The following is a 19,781-nucleotide window of genomic DNA, read 5'->3' on the forward strand; positions in this document are numbered from 1 at the left end:
GGTGTAACAGTTAAGCATCTGGCTATAATGGAAAGGTTGGGGGTTTGAACCCACTCAACGGCTCTGCAGGACAAAGACCTGGTGATCTGCTTCCATAAGGATTAAAGCCTCGAAGTTACACAGTTCTACTCTGCCACGTGGGGTTGCTCTCAGCTGGCAGTGATTCGATGGCACACAACAACAGGGATAAAGGACCATCCTCTATCGCAAGAATCAGCAAACTATGGCCCGAGGTGCAAATATGGTCCACTGCTTATTTTTATAAGATTGAATTGAAACAGAGCCATTCACTTACTTATTGGCTATGGGTGCTTTTGTGCTAGAGATGCAGAACTGAGTGGTTGTGACAGAGAGAGTATGGTGGCAAAGCCAAAAATATATACCATATTTTTATGCAAATAATGTGTGCCCTGTGTTAGTTTGCCAGCCCCCTCCCCTCTCCCCCTTCCCCCTCAAAGCACTCTTACAAGTGCCACCATGCCAATCCTCTTAGACATGTTGCTGTAAAAAAAAAAAAAAAAAATTAGCATAGCTTGCTTGCTAAAATACCTCATGGGGAGAGGGGCACTGACAGCAAACAAATGCAGAAGGCTCCTGTTATTTGGGTAAGAATATGGTAGTATCTGGCCTTTTACAGAAAATTTGCCAATCCCTGCTCTACTATAAAGTTAAAATAGAGGATATAGAATAACATGAAAGGTAAAAACAAACTATTCTTATACAAATATATTTGTGAATAAACCAAACCAAAACCAAACCCAGTGCCGTTGAGTCAATTCCGACTCATAGCGACCCTGTAGGACAGAGTAGAACTGCCCCATAGAGTTTCTAAGGAGTGCCTGGCAGATTTGAACTGTTAACCCTTTGGTTAGCAGCCGTAGCACTTAACCACTACGCAACCAGGGATTCCATATTTGTGAATAGATGTGGAATACAATGCACTAAAACATCTGGAAACACTTGTCCAAAGCAGGGTCATGGAAGCTCCATAGACACATCCAAACTCTACGAGGGATGGAATTACTGGGCTGAGGGCTGTGGGGACCATGGCCTCAGGGAACATCTAGTTCAACTGGCATAACATAGTTTATAAAAAAAAATTTCTACATTTTACTTTGGCATCTGAGGTCTTAAAAACTTGTGAGCAGCCATCTGAGATACTCCACTGGTCTCACCCCATCAGGAGCAAAGGAGAAGAAAGAAAGCCAAGGACACAAGGGAAAGATTAGTCCAAAGGACTAATGGACCACAACTACCACAGCCTCCACCAGACTGAGTCCAGTACAAGTAGATGGTGCCCAGCTACCACCATTGACTGCTCTGACAGGGATCACAATAGAGGGTCCCGAACAGAGATGGAGAAAAACACAGAACAAAATTCTAACTCACAAAAAAAGACCAGACTCACTGGCCTGACAGAGACTGGAGAAACCCCAAGGGTATGGCCCCGGATACCCTTTCAGCTCAGTAATGAAGTTATTCCTGAGGTTCACCCTTCAGCCAAAGATTAAACAGGCCCATAAAACAAAATGAGACTAAAGGGGCACACCAGCCCAGGGGTAAGGACTAGAAGGTGGGAGGGGACAGGAAAGCTGATAATAGGGAATTGAAGGTCGAGAAGGGGAGAGTGTTGACATGTCATAGGATTGGCAACCAATGTCACAAAACAATGTACTACTTGCTTAATGAGAAGCTAGTTTGTTCAGTAAACCTTCTTCTAAAGTACAATAATAAAAAGAACAATCTGGAAAGATACAATATAGCCATTAAGCGTACTTATCTCTGAAAGGAAGATTTTGGAGGAATTTCTCTACCTGACAATTTTCTGTAGAACTAGAATTTTTTAGTAAGGACATCATAAGTGAACTTACTTGACCCTGTCTTAAATTCAAATACACTGAAATACCTTTCGATCACTGATTGAACATAAATCTTTAATATACGGCTCACTATAAAGATGCAAAGACTCACTTCAGTATAAGTGATGGAGCAGAGTCTCAACTCAGTTAATAATTGAGTGACGTTTTATTTTATTGCATTTTCTCTACAGACAGGTTTTCCATGGTTTGCGTCTTTCTTTCAAAAGTTAATGTGAAAAGAACACCAAAATGCTCTGAATTGCTATATTAAGGACATGTTGTTAAATGTGTATGTCAGAATGTATAATAGAGCCTCTAATCTGAAAATGGACACATTCTTCTAGTTAATTTTCTATTCAAGCTATTCTATTAAAATTATTCTTTTTATAATGCAGTAAAATCTGAAAATGGAATTCACAGAACTGTAGATGTATGTGACTAAAGTATGATCTAATTGAACGCAATAACTTTTGATTATCATTGATAGAGTTGGAGGTACTGCAATTTATTAGATTTTTATTGTTTCTTTCCATTACAGCCAAAAACAGATTTAGAGAGGTCGAGCTTAAAAATGAAAGAAAAAAAAAAAAGACTAATGAAAATCTGTATTTTAAATCATTCAAGAGTAACTTATTTACTCACCTAGAGTTCCCTCTTGTATATTTCTCCACTTCCAGTTTTTAGAAGGAAATATTTGACATTTCTCTCCACAAAGTTTCTTTCCCAGTGGGCTATTACTCATGTCAACAAAAGCAGCGGGAGATCCTCTGAAGATTTGAAAAGAGCAGCTGAAGAGGCACGAATGACCCCTGTTTGCTTAGAGTAAAATGAAGTGTTTACCTCTATATTCAACCATTTTTTTCAAGGCTTTTCCAGGAGAAAAATTATGCTTTAAATCAGTATTCCTCAAATTCTGTCCCTGAGAACACTAGAGCTCTGTAAGAGTGCTTCAAGAGCTGTTCAAAATTTAAAGTTTTTTTAAAAAAAATATTTTAAAGCTATTTTTAAATTGATAATTAGAAACAAACTATCCATACGTGTTCTACATCAAACTCTGGTACAATGGAAACCATCAAACCCACTTACTTCAGCTCCCAGGCTCCCTCATTTTGGGGCAGGCTTTCAAATTCCACCCCGCTGCACCTCTGCATATACTTAGTACTAGGAATGTATCATTACTTAGGAGAGTTGTATTATTATTTTATTTTATTTTTTTTAATTCAGATTGATGTATGTTGATTTCTGTAAAATTTGTGGGCAAGTACAGATTGGTCACAAAAGCCATATCTATATTAGTAAGATGTTTTCTGTGTGCTCCTTTCATTCTTTTCTAATGTTTCCTTCGTTCTTCTGAGTATCACCTTCCATGATGACTCTTGGAAGTCATTAAAGCAGTGCCTGGGAGCTGTTTCAAGGCTTCCAGTTATTTATAGGACTCCGTGGGGCTCTGTGGCCACTCTAACAGAACACCCAAGCTGGGTGCTCTGCTCAGGGCTTGAAAGGATCCGGTGCATGAGCTCACAGCAAACTCTTGCCACTAAGCAAAAGTCAGTTGAGCACTAACAAGTAAATTCATAACATGTTACATCATAATACAGATACCTTGGTGTTTATTGTAGTTCTGAGGGCTTTCAGTCATAGCTTTATATTCGGAATGAGGAATGTCAACAGTTACTTTTAATAATTGAACTTCAAATATAAAATTTCATTCTATTCTTGTTTCAAGTTTCTGGATTAGCTTACTTGAAGAGCAAACAGAGAGGAAAAGGAAAGCAGTTAAAAATCATTACCATTTGCAAATACTTACTTGAGTGAAACAAGATTTTCTCAATATTGGTCAATCTTTCTAAGATCCTTCCAATCTCCAAACCCCACTCCTTCGACACTTTTCCCTATGCCTACTTTTCTGAATTCCAAGTATGTCTTCCTTCACCCCTGGAAAATAGCTCACTTTGATGAAAGGAACGTGGCCTTTGGGATGATGCAGACTTCCCGTGTCTCCATTACTGGACCTTGAGATCTCTGCTGAACTGTCTGTCCTCTCAGAGCCTCAGTTTCCTGATCAGCAAAATAAGTGGTTGTGAGAATTGAATAAGATTATTATATAAGGAGCTTAGCTCAATAAATGTTAGCTCCCCTTTTTATTTTATGAAGTACATGCTTTTTCAATGTTTTGGGGGAACTTTTCTTCTGTCCAATTAAATTGTAAGGTCCTTGATGACAAGGAATATTCAACTGTACTTGTTGTTAGCTGCCATCAAGTCAGTTTCAACCTATGGTCACCCCATGTTCCATAGAGCCAAACATTGCCTGGTCCTACACCAGCTTCTTCACATGCTTGAATACATTGTTGTGGTTACTGTGTATTCTGAGTATCTTCCAACTCAGAGCGCTCATGTCTAGCACTATACCAGACAATTTTCTGTTGTGATCCATAGGGTCTGCATTGGCTAATTTTCAGAAGTAGATTGCCAGGCCTTTTTTCCTAGCCTATCTCAGCCTGGAAGCTCTGCAGAAACCTGTCTGCCATGGTGACCTTGCTCGTATTTGGAATACTGATGATGACTTAGCTTCCATCATCATAGCTGCATGCACGCTACCACAGTACAACAAACTGACAGATGGGTGGTAGAAACAACTCTACATCACTTTTCAAATAGTGAGTACCTATTGTTATTTGTTGAAACAAAAGATTGTGAATAAATGGATTCTTCTAATCAAGGTCAAGTTCGATAGGATCCCCCCCCTCCTCTGGCAATGAGAAAAGTATCAATCATACTCTACACTGTATTTTTTTCCCTAAAAATTGAAAATACAACAATGAGGAATTGAGCTTCACACATGTAGGAAAAAAAAAAAAAAAAGTAGGAGAGGGTGATAAATAACAACGGCCACAATTCCTGAGCCAAAGTATTTGATTTCTAAGTATCAGTAATTCTTATTTCATAGAACCAATATTTCCTCCTTAATAACGCTTGGTCACTAAGATTAAAACAAAGGCAGTGTTTTCTTGTTCTCTCGAGCCAGAAAACCATGGCAGGATTTTGAGCAGAGGAATGGCATGAACTAGTGAGGATTCCTCACGGACTGAAGCTCTCGTCTGAATAAAAAAGGTAGGTAAACTTCGTTTCTAATAGTTCTTTGTGCATTATACTCTTTTTCCTAATATGTCAAATCAAACAATTTTAAAAAATCCAATAAAAGATAAAGCTGCAGTTGTGGGTAGATGCTTCAACTATGTGTATCGATCAATTAAAAGGCAGAATGAGGGAAGTAAATTATTTTAAAGGTTTACAGGTTATTTCAAACTCAGAGAGATCAGAAAATGCAGACCATACACATATGAAATACCTAGTTTTGTGTGGTCATTGTTAAATTTCACAGGGCTCTACACCAGGCAGACCTTGCCCATTGAGCCCATATGTATTAGATACAAAATGTTAATAAGGACCAAGGGACGTGGTGACACCGGTGTCTCCTAGGAAAGAGAGGTGTGTTTACTGAAGCCTGCAATGAAGGAGAAAACGTTGGCCTCTGCTCTCCAGCAGAGTATGTTCTAAGTTTGTTAATTGCCTAAGAAGCATTTCATTAGATTATTTTATCAACAATCCTTTCAAATTCTTTTAATTAAACTGTATAATCATAATCCCTTGGGAATTAGGCATCCGCATTAAAAGATGAAAATAAAATGACACTGATCCATGATTTCCTTCTGTACTGAACAGCTGAGCAGGGGTGGGCTGGAAGCAGGCTCTGAAAATAGGACAAGAAGGTATTAAGTTCTTGATGTTGCTAGAAATTCTTGTCGAACAGCTCTAAAGAGAGAGGTGGAGCCTGAGGCGCTGGCCCCATTTAAATTGTTCTCAATATCTTTCTCATATTTATCTGGACCAAAGTCTAAAGTTCCAAACTGCTTAAGTGAAATGTGGTTGGCTTTCAGCAATATGGGTCTCTGTGACTATGTATGCACAATACACTTGGAGGAGAAGTTCGGAAAAAAAACCAAGGGATGGTTGGCTGGTTAGCCATAAAGAATAGGAGCAAAATAGTGAGTGAAGATGTTTTATTCGACAACAATCTACATCAGACCATAATATCACCACTACTCCATGTTTACAGTTTTTGAGCACAAAAGATCAACTCAAGAAATCAGACATACATAATTGTGAAAACAGGAAATATATATATGCATATATATGCATAAATATCAAATATATTGATATATATGTGTGTGTGTGTATATCAGAAACTCTGGTGGTGTAGTGGTTAAGTGCTATGGCTGCTAACTAAAAGGTCTGCAGTTCAAATCCACCAGGTGCTCCTTGGAAACCCTGTGGGGCAGTTCTACTCTGTTCTGTAGGGTCGCTATGAGTCAGAATTGTCTCGATGGCAATGGGTTTTTATATGTATATGGGAGCCCTGGTGGCACAGTGGTTAAGAACTTGGCTGCTAAGCAAAAGACAGCAGTTCAAATCCATCAGCTGCTCCTCAGAAACCCTATGGGGCAGTTCTACTTTGTCCTACAGGGCTACTATGAGTTGGCAATGGGTTTGCCTTTTGTTTGTTTATATGTATATACATACATATATTTGTATATGCATATATGTATATACATGCATATGTTGTTGTTGTTGTTAGGTGCTGTCCAGTCAGTTCCGGCTCATAGCAACCCTATGCACAACAGAACAAAACATTGCCTGGTCCTGCGCCATCTTTACAATCTTTGTTATGCTTGAGCTCATTGTTGCAGCCACTGAGTCAATACACCTCGCTGAGGGTCTTCCTCCTTTCCGCTGACCCTGTACTTTGCCAAGCATAATGTCCTTCTCCAGAGAATATTCGCTCCTGAAAACATGTCCAAAGTATGTAAGACGCAGTCTCACCATCCTTGCTTCTAAGGAGCATTCTGGTTGTACTTCTTCCAAGACATATTTGTTTGTTCTTTTGGCAGTCCATGGTATATTCAATATTCTTTGCCAACACCACAATTCAAAGGCATCAATTCTTCTTCAGTCTTCCTTACTCATTGTCCAGCTTTCACATGCATACGATGAGATTGAAAATACAATGGCTTGGGTCAGGCACACCTTAGTCTTCAAGGTGACATCTTTGCTCTTCAACACTTTAAAGAGATCCTTTACAGCAGATTTACCCAATGCAATGCATCTTTTGGTTTCTTGACTGCTGCTTGCATGGCTGTTGATTGTGGATCCAAGTACAATGAAATCCTTGACAACTTCAATCTTTTCTCCATTTATCATGATGTTGCTCATTGGTCCAGTTGTGAGGATTTTTGTTTTCTTTATGTTGAGGTGCACTCCATACTGAAGGCTGTGGTCTTTGATCTTCATTAGTAAGTGCTTCAAGTCCTCTTCACTTTCAGCAAGCAAGGTTGTGTCATCTGCATAACCCAGGTTGTTAATGAGTCTTCCTGCAATCCTGATATCCGCTTTTCTTCATACAGTCCCTCTTCTCGGATTATTTGCTCAGCATACAGATTGAATAGGTATGGTGAAAGAATACAACCCTGACAAACACCTTTCCTGACTTTAAAGCAATCAGTATTCCCTTGTTCTGTCTGAACAACTGCCTCTTGATCTATGTAAAGGTTCCTCATGAGCACAATTAAGTGTTCTGGAATTCCCATTCTTCGCAATGCTATCCATAATTTGTTATGATCCACACAGTCGAATGCCTTTGCATAGTCAATAAAACACAGGTAAACATCCTTCTGGTATTCTCTGCTTTCAGCCAGGATCCATCTGACATCAGCCATGATATCCCTGGTTCCACGTCCTCTTCTGAAACCAGCCTGAAATTCTGACAGTTCCCTGTTGATATACCGCTGCAGCCGTTTTTGAATGATCTTCAGCAAAATTTTGCTTGTGTGTGATATTAATGACATTGTTCTATAATTTCCACATTTGGTTGGATCACCTTTCTTGGGAATAGGCATAAATATGGATCTCTTCCAGTCAGTTGGCCAGGAAGCTGTCTTCTATATTTCTTGGCATAGATGAGTGAGCACCTCCAGCGCTGCATCCATTTGTTGAAACATCTCAACCGATACTCCATCAATTCCTGGAGCCTTGTTTTTCGCCAATGCCTTCAGAGCAGCTTGGACTTCTTCCTTCAGTACCATCAGTTCCTGATCATATGCTGCCTCTTGAAATGGTTGAACATCAACTAATTCTTTTTAGTATAATGACTGTGTATTCCTTCCATCTTCTTTTGATGCTTCCTGCATCATGTAATATTTTCCCCATAGAATCCTTCACTATTGCAACTTGAGGCTTGAATTTTTTCTTCAGTTCTTTCAGCTTGAGAAACACCGAGCGTGTTCTTCCCTTTTGGTTTTCCATCTCCAGCTCTTTGCACATGTCATTATAATACTTTAGTTCATCTTCTCGAGCCGCCCTTTGAAATCTAGTGTTCAGTTCTTTTACTTCATCAATTCTTCCTTTCGCTTTAGCTGCTCGATATTCAAGAGCAAGTTTCGGAGTCTCCTCCGACATCCATCTTGGTCTTTTCTTTCTTTCCTGTCTTCAATGACCTCTTGCTTTCTTCTTGTATTATGTCCTTGATGTCATTCCACAACTCATCTGGTCTTTGGTCACCAGTGTTCAATGCAACCAATCTATTCTTTAGATGGTCTCTAAATTCAGGTGGGATATAAAGGTCATATTTTGGCTCTCGTGGACTTACTCTGATTTTCTTCAGTTTCAGCTTGAACTTGCATATGAGCAATTGATGGTCTGTTCCACAGTCGGCTGCTGACCTTGTTCTGACTAATGATATTGAGCTTTTCCATCGTGTCTTACCACAGGTGTAGTCAGTTTGATTTCTGTGTGTTCCATCTGGCGAGGCCCATGTGTATAGCTGCCATTTATGTTGGTGAAAGAAGGTATTTGCAGTGAAGAAGTCGTTGGTCTTGCAAAATTCTATCATTCGATCTCTAGCATTGTTTCCATCACCAAGGCCATGTTTTCCAACTACCGATCCTTCTTTCTTGTTTCCAACTTTTGCATTCCAATCGCCAGTAATTATCAATGCATCTTGATTGCATGTTCGATCAATTTCAGACTGTAGCAGCTGATAAAAATCTTCTATTTCTTCATCTTTGGCCCTAGTGGTTGGTGGGTATATTTGAATAATAGTCGTATTAACTGGTCTTCCTTGTAGGCGTATGGGTATTATCCTGACACTGACAGCATTGTACTTCAGGATAGATCTTGAAATGTTCTTTTTTGACAATGAATGCAACACCGTTCCTCCTGAAGTTGTCTTTCCCAGCATAGCAGACTATATGATTGTCTGATTCAAAATGGCCAATGTCAGTCCATTTCAGTTCGCTAATGCCTAGGATATCGATGTTTATGCATTCCATTTCATTTTTGATGATTTCCAATTTTCCTAGATTCATATTTCGTACATTCCAGGTTCTGATTACTAATGGATGTTTGCAGCTGTTTCTTCTCATTTTGAGTCATGCCACATCAGCAAATGAAGGTTCCGAAAGCTTAACTCCAACCACTTCATTAAGGTTGACTCTACTTTGAGGAGGCAGCTCTTCCCTAGTCATCTTTTGAATGCCTTCCAACCTGGGGGGCTCATCTTCCAGCACTACATCAGACAATGTTCTGCTGCTATTCATAATGTTTTCACCAGCTAATACTTTTCAGAAGTAGACTGCCGGGTCCTTCTTCCTATATGTATACACATATATATATGCACATATGCGGAGCTCTGGTGGCGCAGTGGTTAAGAGCTCGGCTGCTCACCAAAAGATCAGCAGTTCAGCTCACCAGCTGCTCCTTGGGAACACTATGGGGTAGTTCTATTCTGTCCTATACGGTCACTATGAGTCAGAATTGGGTATATAAAACATTTCCATCACACACATACACACCTGGAATCTTTGGCCATTCTGGTTGTATTGGTCAGGATGGATGAAGATAGAGGAGTGACAGAGGAAAGGAGGAGAGAGAGTGGGGAGGGAGAGAAAGAGAATGGAAACATACAGTAAACAAATGGAATCTTGTTTACAGCAATTCCTTAACATTTGTTTTACAACAGTTGTTTCCATGTTCAGCCCACACCAGCTGTTCCCAAAACATAGTTTTTGAAACTAATATGCTTAACACCAACACAATTCTCCATAAAATGTTTAGTGCGTTGTAATCTTTGTCTTATTACTGCTCTTGTTCTAACTACATCCAGCCCATCCCATATTTCAACAAAAGTTTGGAAGTAGCCATTTGTGGAATGGAATAAAGGTTTACATATTTCAAAACTGTGAGGTGGCTGGTGAACAAGGCTTGCTAAAAAATGTTTCCTGCACCAGGATTATGTCTAGCCTTTAAGTACCACTGTGAATTTTCAGCCAGATGCACTATTAATAAATGTCATCTTTTCAAGTGAGTTCAGTATTAATATTGACACAAACTTTCTTCCTGCTCTTAATTTTGCATCTCAATAAAGATATGAATGTTGGCAAGCACTGCTATTGACAATTGATAAAATTATGCAAACACAATGTTTTTGAAGCTTTTGGGTAAATACTGCATGCTAATGAATTCCAAAGTGTTTTCTGTGTTCCTGTAGGAGCTGAGTTTGTGTAGGTGGACTGCACCATCGATGTGCTTTTCCAAGCCTATTACACTTATCTCAGCAGAGCTGTTGTTCGCTTCCTAATAAGCAATTTGGTAGTTTTATCATGAGCTCTCAGGCCCTCCAAAGATCATTTATATAATGACATCTTGTGGAAGCAAGCCTCTCTAGAATTTTTTGAAGGTAATAATTATTTCATATATTTGCTCTGTAGCCACAGTGGTGTTTTTTTGTTTTCTGTTTTAAATCTTCCTGCTTATTTTTACCCTGAATTTGATGCCGCAGGTTTGTGGTTCAGTTGTAACAAAATGGTTTGGACCATAAAGCGACAAACATTTTGCAGCAGGTTTTTAGAATATTCACCTTAGAAAGGAAAACATTCACCTAGATACTGATTCTTTTATATTCCTGTCATTAAATTTTAGAAAGTAATTTGGGGAATTAGTGTATCAATACATTGAAGAAAATCTAAATAAAAAGAAAGTAGAAAGGAGTTGAGTCTTTTACAAATACCTGCATGAGGTCTTTCTAAATCTACACATGAAATCTGAAATGGTTTCTTGTCCTCAAGAAATGCATTGGTACAAATTATTTCAATGTTCACAAAAATTTAGCAATTATGCCTTAGTGGTGAACATTCTGAAGAAATTGCTTAAAAGAAGAAAAAGGAAGCTTTGAGTAAATTTTAAAATGTAATGTGGTCGTTATTTTATTCTTAAAAAACAGTATATTCCTACTCTGTTAAGTTTACCATAGCTTCAATACAAAATAAAATTCACTATGCAAAGAGATTCCTCCTAAGAACTAGATTTTAAAATAAAATTAGGAGATCACCATATCAGTGGTCTACTAATCTTTGACTGTATTTGCCATTGATAAAAAATTCTGTGCTCCTCCAATATACATATATATATATGCAACACACACATATTCTGTATATTCATACTATGTATGTTAGAAAACATACACAAAAATACGAAATCTAAAAAGGCTAAGATAAAAAATAAATATAACCAGACGTTTGTAGTGGCAGTCTCTGAGTTACATGACCTTCACTTTGGAGAACACTTGTAACAAAAACAAAACAAAAAACCAACTGCTGTTGAGTTGACATTGACTCATAGCGACCCCATGTGTGTCACAGTAGAATTGTGTGCCATAGGGTTTTCGATGGCTGATTTTTTGAAAATAGGTTGCCAGGCCTTTCTTCCGATGTGCCTCTGGGTAGATTTGAACCTCCCACCTTTCCGCTTAGCTGCTGAGCGCTTAGCTGTTTTTACCACCCAGGGACTCTTCTCCATACTAACCGCAAACACTTAACTGTGCCGGGCCCTAAGGCTCTAAGGGCTTTAGCTGTGTTAACTTATTCAGTCCTCAGAACAACCCTTTGAATGGGGTGCTATTATTATTTCCATGTACAGATGAGAGATCTGAACCTCGGGGGTGTTGAGTGATTTACCTGAAGTCACACAGTAAGGAAGTGGTAGAGCTGGGATTCCAACCCAGCTAGTACGGCCAAGAGTCTGGGGCCTCAAACTCCATGCTTCACGTGTAACTCATGCTCAGCCCTTTGCCCACCTCATCTCAGTGCCTCCCTTACCTGTCACCTATACAGTATATTACCCTGTTTTTAAGATCAACAAATTATCTTCTGAAAATCAAAAACAACTTGTGAAAAGAAAGGAGGTTAAAGGTGCTTTCTATTACAGAAGAGTACATACCCTGTGTCTCAAACGCTCCCCAACTGCCCCTCTCAGTGATTTCTTCAGAGTAAGCATCAATCATGCTACAAAACACTTCCTAATGAGAATAAAATATTTGGCCTAGGCAACTTTTTATTTTTTGGCATTCATTAGTACATCTCCATTATCAAAACTGCAAAGCAAGCAGTGTAATTGTTTTCTTTGAACTGTGTTTTGGGTTCTAGTATAAATTCCTCGTTTTATTATTTGGAAAAAAAAAAGGAGTTCATTTAATTGTTTATATCGCAAAACACAACTAAAGAGAAAGGTGAAATTCTATTGAATCTGGAGAGTCCAACCGGGATCTATGGAATATATGTCGTTATTAGTAATTATTTGGCAAACAGAGAAATAGAATTGGCCATGCCCAATTACAATGAGAGTATAAATGAAGATACTCCCAAGGATCTTAACGAAGAATGTAAAAACAAGAGGCCATAGTCAGTCAGAGCAAATAATTCAAAAAAAACAATCCCAGAGTTAAGAAATAGGGAAGGTCCATCATTGATACACATTGTGATTAGTACCTGCTCAATAAACAATTAGGGCTGGTGCTTGGGTTACATAAGGCGTTAGATGATCCATTATATGCCGAACTAGGATATAACTACAATTAATAACATTGTTTCTTGAAGGAAAATGCATCCCCAAATTCTAGTGTAAGACTCCAATCACAAGTAACACAAATGTTACATGATATCAATGTACAAAGTCATGGCCGCTCAGCCAAGAAGGAACTCAGTCTCCAAATGTGATTTACCAAAGCCCCATCCTCCGAACCGCAGCAGCTACCAGCTCCCTGAACAGAAGAAAAATCCTCCCAAGGCCCCATCAGCCACACCTTGAAAGGAAGGTAATTTGGAAATACCTTTTGTTTTCTTTATGGCAGAATCCCTGAATACATAGCATGGCTTTGCCTTTCACAGGCAAGGTGCTCTGGGTTAGGTTGTAGTCATTGTTTGCTATTTACTGTATAATGGATTTTCAAACATCTTCTGAGCAGGAAAGACATGTCTTTCAAAGACAAACTCCCGTAAAAGTAAGTAGTTACTGCATGTACCTTGAAGCTTGACAGGTATGTATTTATTTCAAGGAAAGCATTTTAAAAGGGAAACATTTCTAGTTACCTAATTTTTTTTATTCAGAACAGCTATTCGATTGATTCTTTTCTCTAATCAGTGCTGTTCATTATTACTCTGGCCATGATTAATAATTTACAAGAAAAGTAATAACCTCCCACAAATTTAAATTAATTAGATGCCCCCCAAAGTTTTCCTGAACTCCTTCTTCTCCATCTCATTCCTTATACAGGTTTATTATTTTTCCTCAGATCCTTTTTTCATTGAATAATTAGAGTTCTATGTCTGAGACTACTTCCAGTCTATACCTATACTTGAAAATGTACTTATCAGTTACCTCTGGTATCTTCTATTTTTTTTTTTTTAATACCCCTGCAATTTTACCTTTTCTTTGATTCTTTCCCTAGCTACAGGGAAGGAAGCAAATGTCTACTGATTCTACAAAACAAAACTAATAGTTCCTGAAGACCAGTCCTTGGACCAGTGCTGCTACAGAGTTCGTACCATCTGTAGCGAATAAAAAACATAAGGAACACACACACTTACCTACTGACATAAGGGTATCAGTCGAAACTGCCTTTTCTTGGGAAGACTGATTCTTTATTCTGAAATTATGTTCTTACATTTTTTTTAATATTAAAATATCCTATTTCTTATAATAGTAATGGTAGATAAAAACTTTTTTTTTAATTTTTCATCATTTTTCAAAATAAAATTTGGCTATCCTCAGAGCCTTATTATATTTGGTCCTCAAAATTTTGGGGAGAAACATCCCTAGTCTTTGACATTCAAAATCTGGGAACCACTGATCTTAACAACTGACCCAACCCTTTCTTTGTTAAACCTTTTGTTACATGTGGCTTAACATTGTATTGATCGAATTAATTAAACTTACTGGATGTCATTCTATCAATTCCATTTCCTTCAACAGTCATACTACTGAAGTAGAAAAATCAGAATATATGTTTCTTAGTCTATACAATGCCTTAACTGTATCAGGTGTATATAGGTGCAGACAGGTGACTAGTAAATATTATCTAATACAGGAGCCCTGGTGGCACAGTGGTTAAGAGCTTGGCTGCTGTCTTAGTTATGTAGTGCTATTATAACAGAAATAACCACAAGTGGATGGCTTTAACAACAAAAGCTTATTGTCTCAGAGTTTAGGAGGCTGGAAGTCGGAATTCTCTCTGTTGGTTCTGCGGGAAGATCCTTCTCATTAATCTCCCCTGGTCTAGGAGATTCTCAGCACACAGCCTCCAGGTCCAAAGGATGTGCTATTCTCCTGGTTCTCATTTCTTGGTGGTATGAGGTCCCCATGTCTCTGTGCTAGCGTCTCTCTTTGATATCTCAAAAGAGATTGACTTAAGACACAACCTGATCTTGCAGATTGCATCCTGCCTCATTAAGATAACTGCTGCTAATTCTACCTCATTAACATCATAGAGGTAGGATTTACAACACATAGGAAAATCACTCAGGTGACAAAATGGTGGATAATCACACAATACTGGGAATCATGGACTAGCCAAGTGGACACATATTTTTGGGGTACATAACTCAATCCATAACAGCTGCTAATCAAAAGGTCAGCAGTTTGAATCCACCAGCCACTCCTTGGAAACCCTATGGGGCAGTTCTAATCTGTCCTATAGGGTGGCCGGCTATGAGTCAGATTCAACTCGATGACAACGGGTTTGGTTTTTTTTTTGTTTTTTGGAATGCTCATATTAGCAAATCTTGTTTCCATTTTAAAAATACTTTAGGAAAATCATTTCATTTAATGGAATTATCTCTTTTAATCAGTGTATTTCTAGGAAGCAATAAGGAAACAAATATGGGAAACACTGTGTCCCAAAGTCAAAATGAAACTGCTGGCCAATCAGCAATCATTCAGAAGATGGTATGTAACAGGATAGATATTATCTTCAGTAATAGACAGCAATGTATTTCAAGAATTAGGGCTAAACTACATCATCTTTTTACTGAACACCTAGAAAATGCACCTCTGAAGAACCAAGCACTTGCTAAAGTTAATTTTAACTTGAGTTGGGTGCCAGGAACCTTGAATTCTAATTCTAGTTCCATGTCTAAGCAGTTATGTGACCTTGGATGAGTTAATTCACCACCCTGAATCATAACTTTCTTGTCCCTAAAAGACAAGGCATGCATTAGAAGATTTCTAAAATCCTTTGTAACTCTAACATTAAATGACTCTGGAATTCTGCTCTCACTGATCCCATTAGATAGCAAGCATTTTTATCCTGCTTTTATGCCAAGAAATAATCTCTTCAGAAAAATCTAAAATGGAACTTCAGAATCTCCAAGTTCATTTGCATAAACAGAGCTGTTATTTGGAATTAGGGAATAAGCAATTCCAAATCCTGGTATTTCTGCCTCCTGGAATGGTCCCAATTATCATTTATTTCAGCATAATTTTCAAAAATTCATCAGCATAAACTCAATTTTAAATCTCTTGGAGAAAACCATGGCATATAGTAATTTAAGGAGAAGGCATTTTACAAAATGAAATAAAAGATAGGGTGCTCTAACTTTTGAACAGCTTGGAATCACAGTGATTAGACAACTCCTGTAAAGGCAGAATAGTAATACAGTTATACAGTTATGAATATAGTCCCTGGTGACTTACTGCTTGACTCATCCAAAATCATGCCCTTCCTACTCCAGTTAAAATGTTATCTCCATCAAAATATGACATCCAAAAACAACATGCCAGTAACTCCAGGCCTTTGGGAACTGCAATGCATATCATTCAAATTAATTCTGACTGACATTTTGGTAAATCACCCTCTCAAAGTCAGGAAGGCAACATTTTTAAAGTGCTTGAACAGTGCCAAAATAGTAAGAAGTAAAAACCACATTCATCACTCATGAGGTGAAGTGCCAGGCGAGTCTGAAGCCAGAAAAATGGCAGCCATATCATCTCAATTGGAACATGAGTGATTGGTCTTCATCAACAAGAATGTATTAATTTAGCAACTCCTCCTATACAAAGTAGTACACTAGGTGAGATATATATGGAGGAGAAATATTTACATGTACTAATTTATATTTTAGAAAGGTAGCTCACTAATTAAGGGCAAGGCTTTGGAATCAGCGAGAACTTGTTTCAAACATGGCTCTGCTACTTAGCAACTATTGGGCTTTAAGAAAGTTTCTTCAAGTCTCCATTTTCTGAACTGTAAAATGCAGATGATGAAAACATACCTATATTTCATGTGGTCAATGGCAGGACTAAATGAGGTGATGCATGTATAGTTCTTAGTACAGTACTGGGCATATACTCATAAATTAATAAAAGTTGGATGCTATTGTTGCTATTATATTGAAAGACATTGTTAGGTGACATCAAGTCGGTTCTGACTCATAGTGACCCTATGTACAGTAGAACAAAACACTGCCTGTTCCTGTGCCATCCTCATGATCATTGCTATGTTTGAGTTCACTGTTGCAGCCACTGTGCCAATCCATCTCATTGAGGGTCTTCCTCTTTTTTGTTGACCTTCTACTTTACAAGCATGATTTCCTTATCCAAGGACTGGTCCCTTCTGATAACATGTCCAAAGCACGTGAGATGAAGCTTTCTGGGTGTGCTTCTTCCAAGATAGATTTGTTCATTCTTCTGGAAGTCCATGGTATATTTAATATTCTTTGCCAACACCATAATTCAAAGACATCAACTCTTCTTCAGTCTTCCTTATTCATTGTCCAGCTTTTGCATGCATATGAGGCGAATGAAAATACCACGGCTTGGGTCATGGTATGGTAATATAACTGATAACTATATTATAGTTAAAGCTTAAACCCAATACAAGTGGGACCAATTACAAAATAATGGCTCAGAATTTTATTTACAGTTCTGTTTATAAAGAATTACTTTTTCAGAGGGAATAAACTAATATTTATTCAGCATTTACTATGTTAATCATCATGCTGGTCCTTTACACATACTTACAAACATTAGCTCATTTAATATTTTTGCTTCAAAGAAACTAAGGTTGGGAGCATTTACGATTTAGCCAAAGTGATACAGCTAAAAGTTGTCAGAGCCAGGATTTGTCCCTAGGGTTGTCTTCAAAGTCAGTAAACCTAATCCAAACCTTAATGGTTGTTAGTTGCCAGTGGAGTTGATTCTGACTCCTGGTGACCCCATGTGTACAGAGTAGAACTGCTCAATAGAGTTTACAAGGCCGTGACTTTTCAGAAGCAGGTCACCATGCCTGTCTTCTGAGGCACCTCTGGGTGGGTTCTAACTGCCAACCTTTCAGCTAATAGTTGAGCACTTAACTGTTTTTGCCACTTAGGGACTCTAAACCTTAATTAGATATATCAAAACTATTAACTGAAGCTGTTCCTCTCTCAAATTCACCCCCTACCTTGCCCATCCCACTTACACTGCTCTAGTTCAGATAGATCCTCATCCCTCACCACTTTACTGTAATAATGACCTACCTGGGCTCTTCTCCAGGATTCCCTCACTTTAACCTATTCTTACTTCCAGCCGCCAGAAAAATTTCCTGAACTTTAGCTTTGTGTTTTGTGCCCTGCTCCTAACCTTCAATGATTCCCACCACTGACTGAATTACATCACCAGGCTTTCCTTCAGTAGTCTCAATATATTAATCAGGTGTAAATCCTACATTTCATTTCCATTTCCAAGTTTGGTGTTGCATTTTGGTCACTCCAATCAGCCTGGGTTATCCATGGTTTCCTGGATAATGGCCTGCTACCCTGGTCTACTTAGTGCCCTGCTTTGCTGTCTTCAACAGCTCTCTGACCACTCTTCCCAACCCTGTCCCCCATGAACCCTGTCAAAATCTTACTCATATTCTAGTGCTTCAGTTCAAATATCAATTTGTTAATCAAAACTTCTATAATTTCTCACCATTCTTTGTGATCATTCCCTCCTCTCAATACCCACAGCTCTTTACTTTTGCCTCCACTGTGATACTTTCCATATTATCATTACGTGTGTACTAGATCTTCCAGTAAGCTGTCATTTTCTTGAAGCTAGGAACTGAGTCTTATTTATTAATCATCCCAATTATCTGAATATAGTAATAATTACAACTGACATTTATGTATCACTTGTTATGTCCCAGGCATTGTTCTAAGATCTTTTATATAATATTAACTCGACAAGCACGACAAATCTATGAGGTAGGTATGGCAGGCAGCGTCTAAGATGGCCTACAATTCTCCCTGCCTCCTAGTATTCAGGAAACTGGTGGCATAGTGGTTAAGTGCTACAGCTGCTAACCAAAGGGTCGGCAGTTCGAATCTGCCAGGCACTCCTTGGAAACCCTGTGGGGCAGTTCTACTCTGTCCTATAGGGTCGCTATGAGTCGGAATCGACTCGAAGGCACTGGGTTGTTTTTTTTTTTTTTCCCTAGTATTCATACCTGTGTGTAATAACCTCCTCTTGACAATGAGTTGAACGTAGTGACTTGCTTCCAATGAGTATAATATGGCAAAAGTGATGGATGTCCCTTCTGAGCTTGGGTTACAAAGATATTGTGGCTTCCATGTTATGCACTCTCTCTCTTGTTTACTTACTCTGAGGGGAAGCTAGCTGCCATGTCATGGGAGAGGTCCACATGGCAAGGAACTGAGGCCTCTGGCCAACAGCCAAAGAGGACCTGAGGTCTCCAGTCCAATAGACCACAAGAAACTGAGTCCTGCCAAGAACTACGTGAGTCTGGTGGCAGAACCTCGCCCAGTCAAGCCTTCTGATGAGACCGCAGCACTTGCTGACACTCTGAATGCAATCTTATAAGACCTTAAAGCAGCCACCCAGCTAAGCGACATCCAGATCCCTGACCCAAAGTTTTGAGATAATTTGTTATGCAATAATAGATAACAAATGTTATAAGTATTACTATTATTCCTGTTTTTCAGATGAGAAACCTGAGCCTTAAACACTTAGCAAGTGACAGGCACAGGATTCAAACCAGGGCAGTATTGCTCCAAAATCCGCATTCTTAATTACAAAGCTAGCTTGCCTCATAAATTAATAAGTTAAAGTTCTTTCCCTAAACTGGACCACTGACTATAACACTGTAACAGATCCAAATGGCTTTAGCTCAATGAAACAAGAGTTGGCTGCAAAAGGATTTATGGTACCTTAGTTCACAGCTGTGCTAATGGGTCTTCTGTTGATATCAGACAGGCTTATATTGATCTACTACTTATTTCAGCATGTTTTTAATTTTCTCTGTAAACCCTGGATCACGTATGTAGCTTTACTGAGATGTACGTAAGGCTCTGTTCTATAAAAGCTTACATTTGGGAGCTCTGTTTACCTTAGTTTATATTTGGAGTATAAAACAAATTTGACACTAAGTGTGGTGAGGTTGAAAGAATGTGGGCTTTAGAATCTAATTTGCTTGGATTTTAGGTGCACTGTGACAATTTCTGCCTGTGTGATATTAGGCAAGTTACATAACCTCTCTGAGCCATGGTTATCGCCA

At 38.6% G+C, this 19,781-nt stretch overlaps 1 protein-coding gene across 1 annotated transcript in view; it reads right to left on the reverse strand.

Moving 5' to 3' along the window:
• LOC126084369 (uncharacterized) overlaps positions 1–7,822 on the reverse strand; it is a 410,348-nt gene extending 402,526 nt beyond the window's left edge. Inside the window, exon 1 of the mRNA XM_049898959.1 lies at positions 7,797–7,822. The gene's annotated coding sequence lies outside the window, so the exon portion shown is untranslated. The remainder of the gene's footprint in view (positions 1–7,796) is intronic.
• Between the last annotated feature and the right edge of the window lie 11,959 nt (positions 7,823–19,781).

The sequence above is a fragment of the Elephas maximus genome, chromosome 10 (genome assembly GCF_024166365.1).
Source record: "Elephas maximus indicus isolate mEleMax1 chromosome 10, mEleMax1 primary haplotype, whole genome shotgun sequence".
NCBI lineage: Eukaryota > Metazoa > Chordata > Mammalia > Proboscidea > Elephantidae > Elephas > Elephas maximus.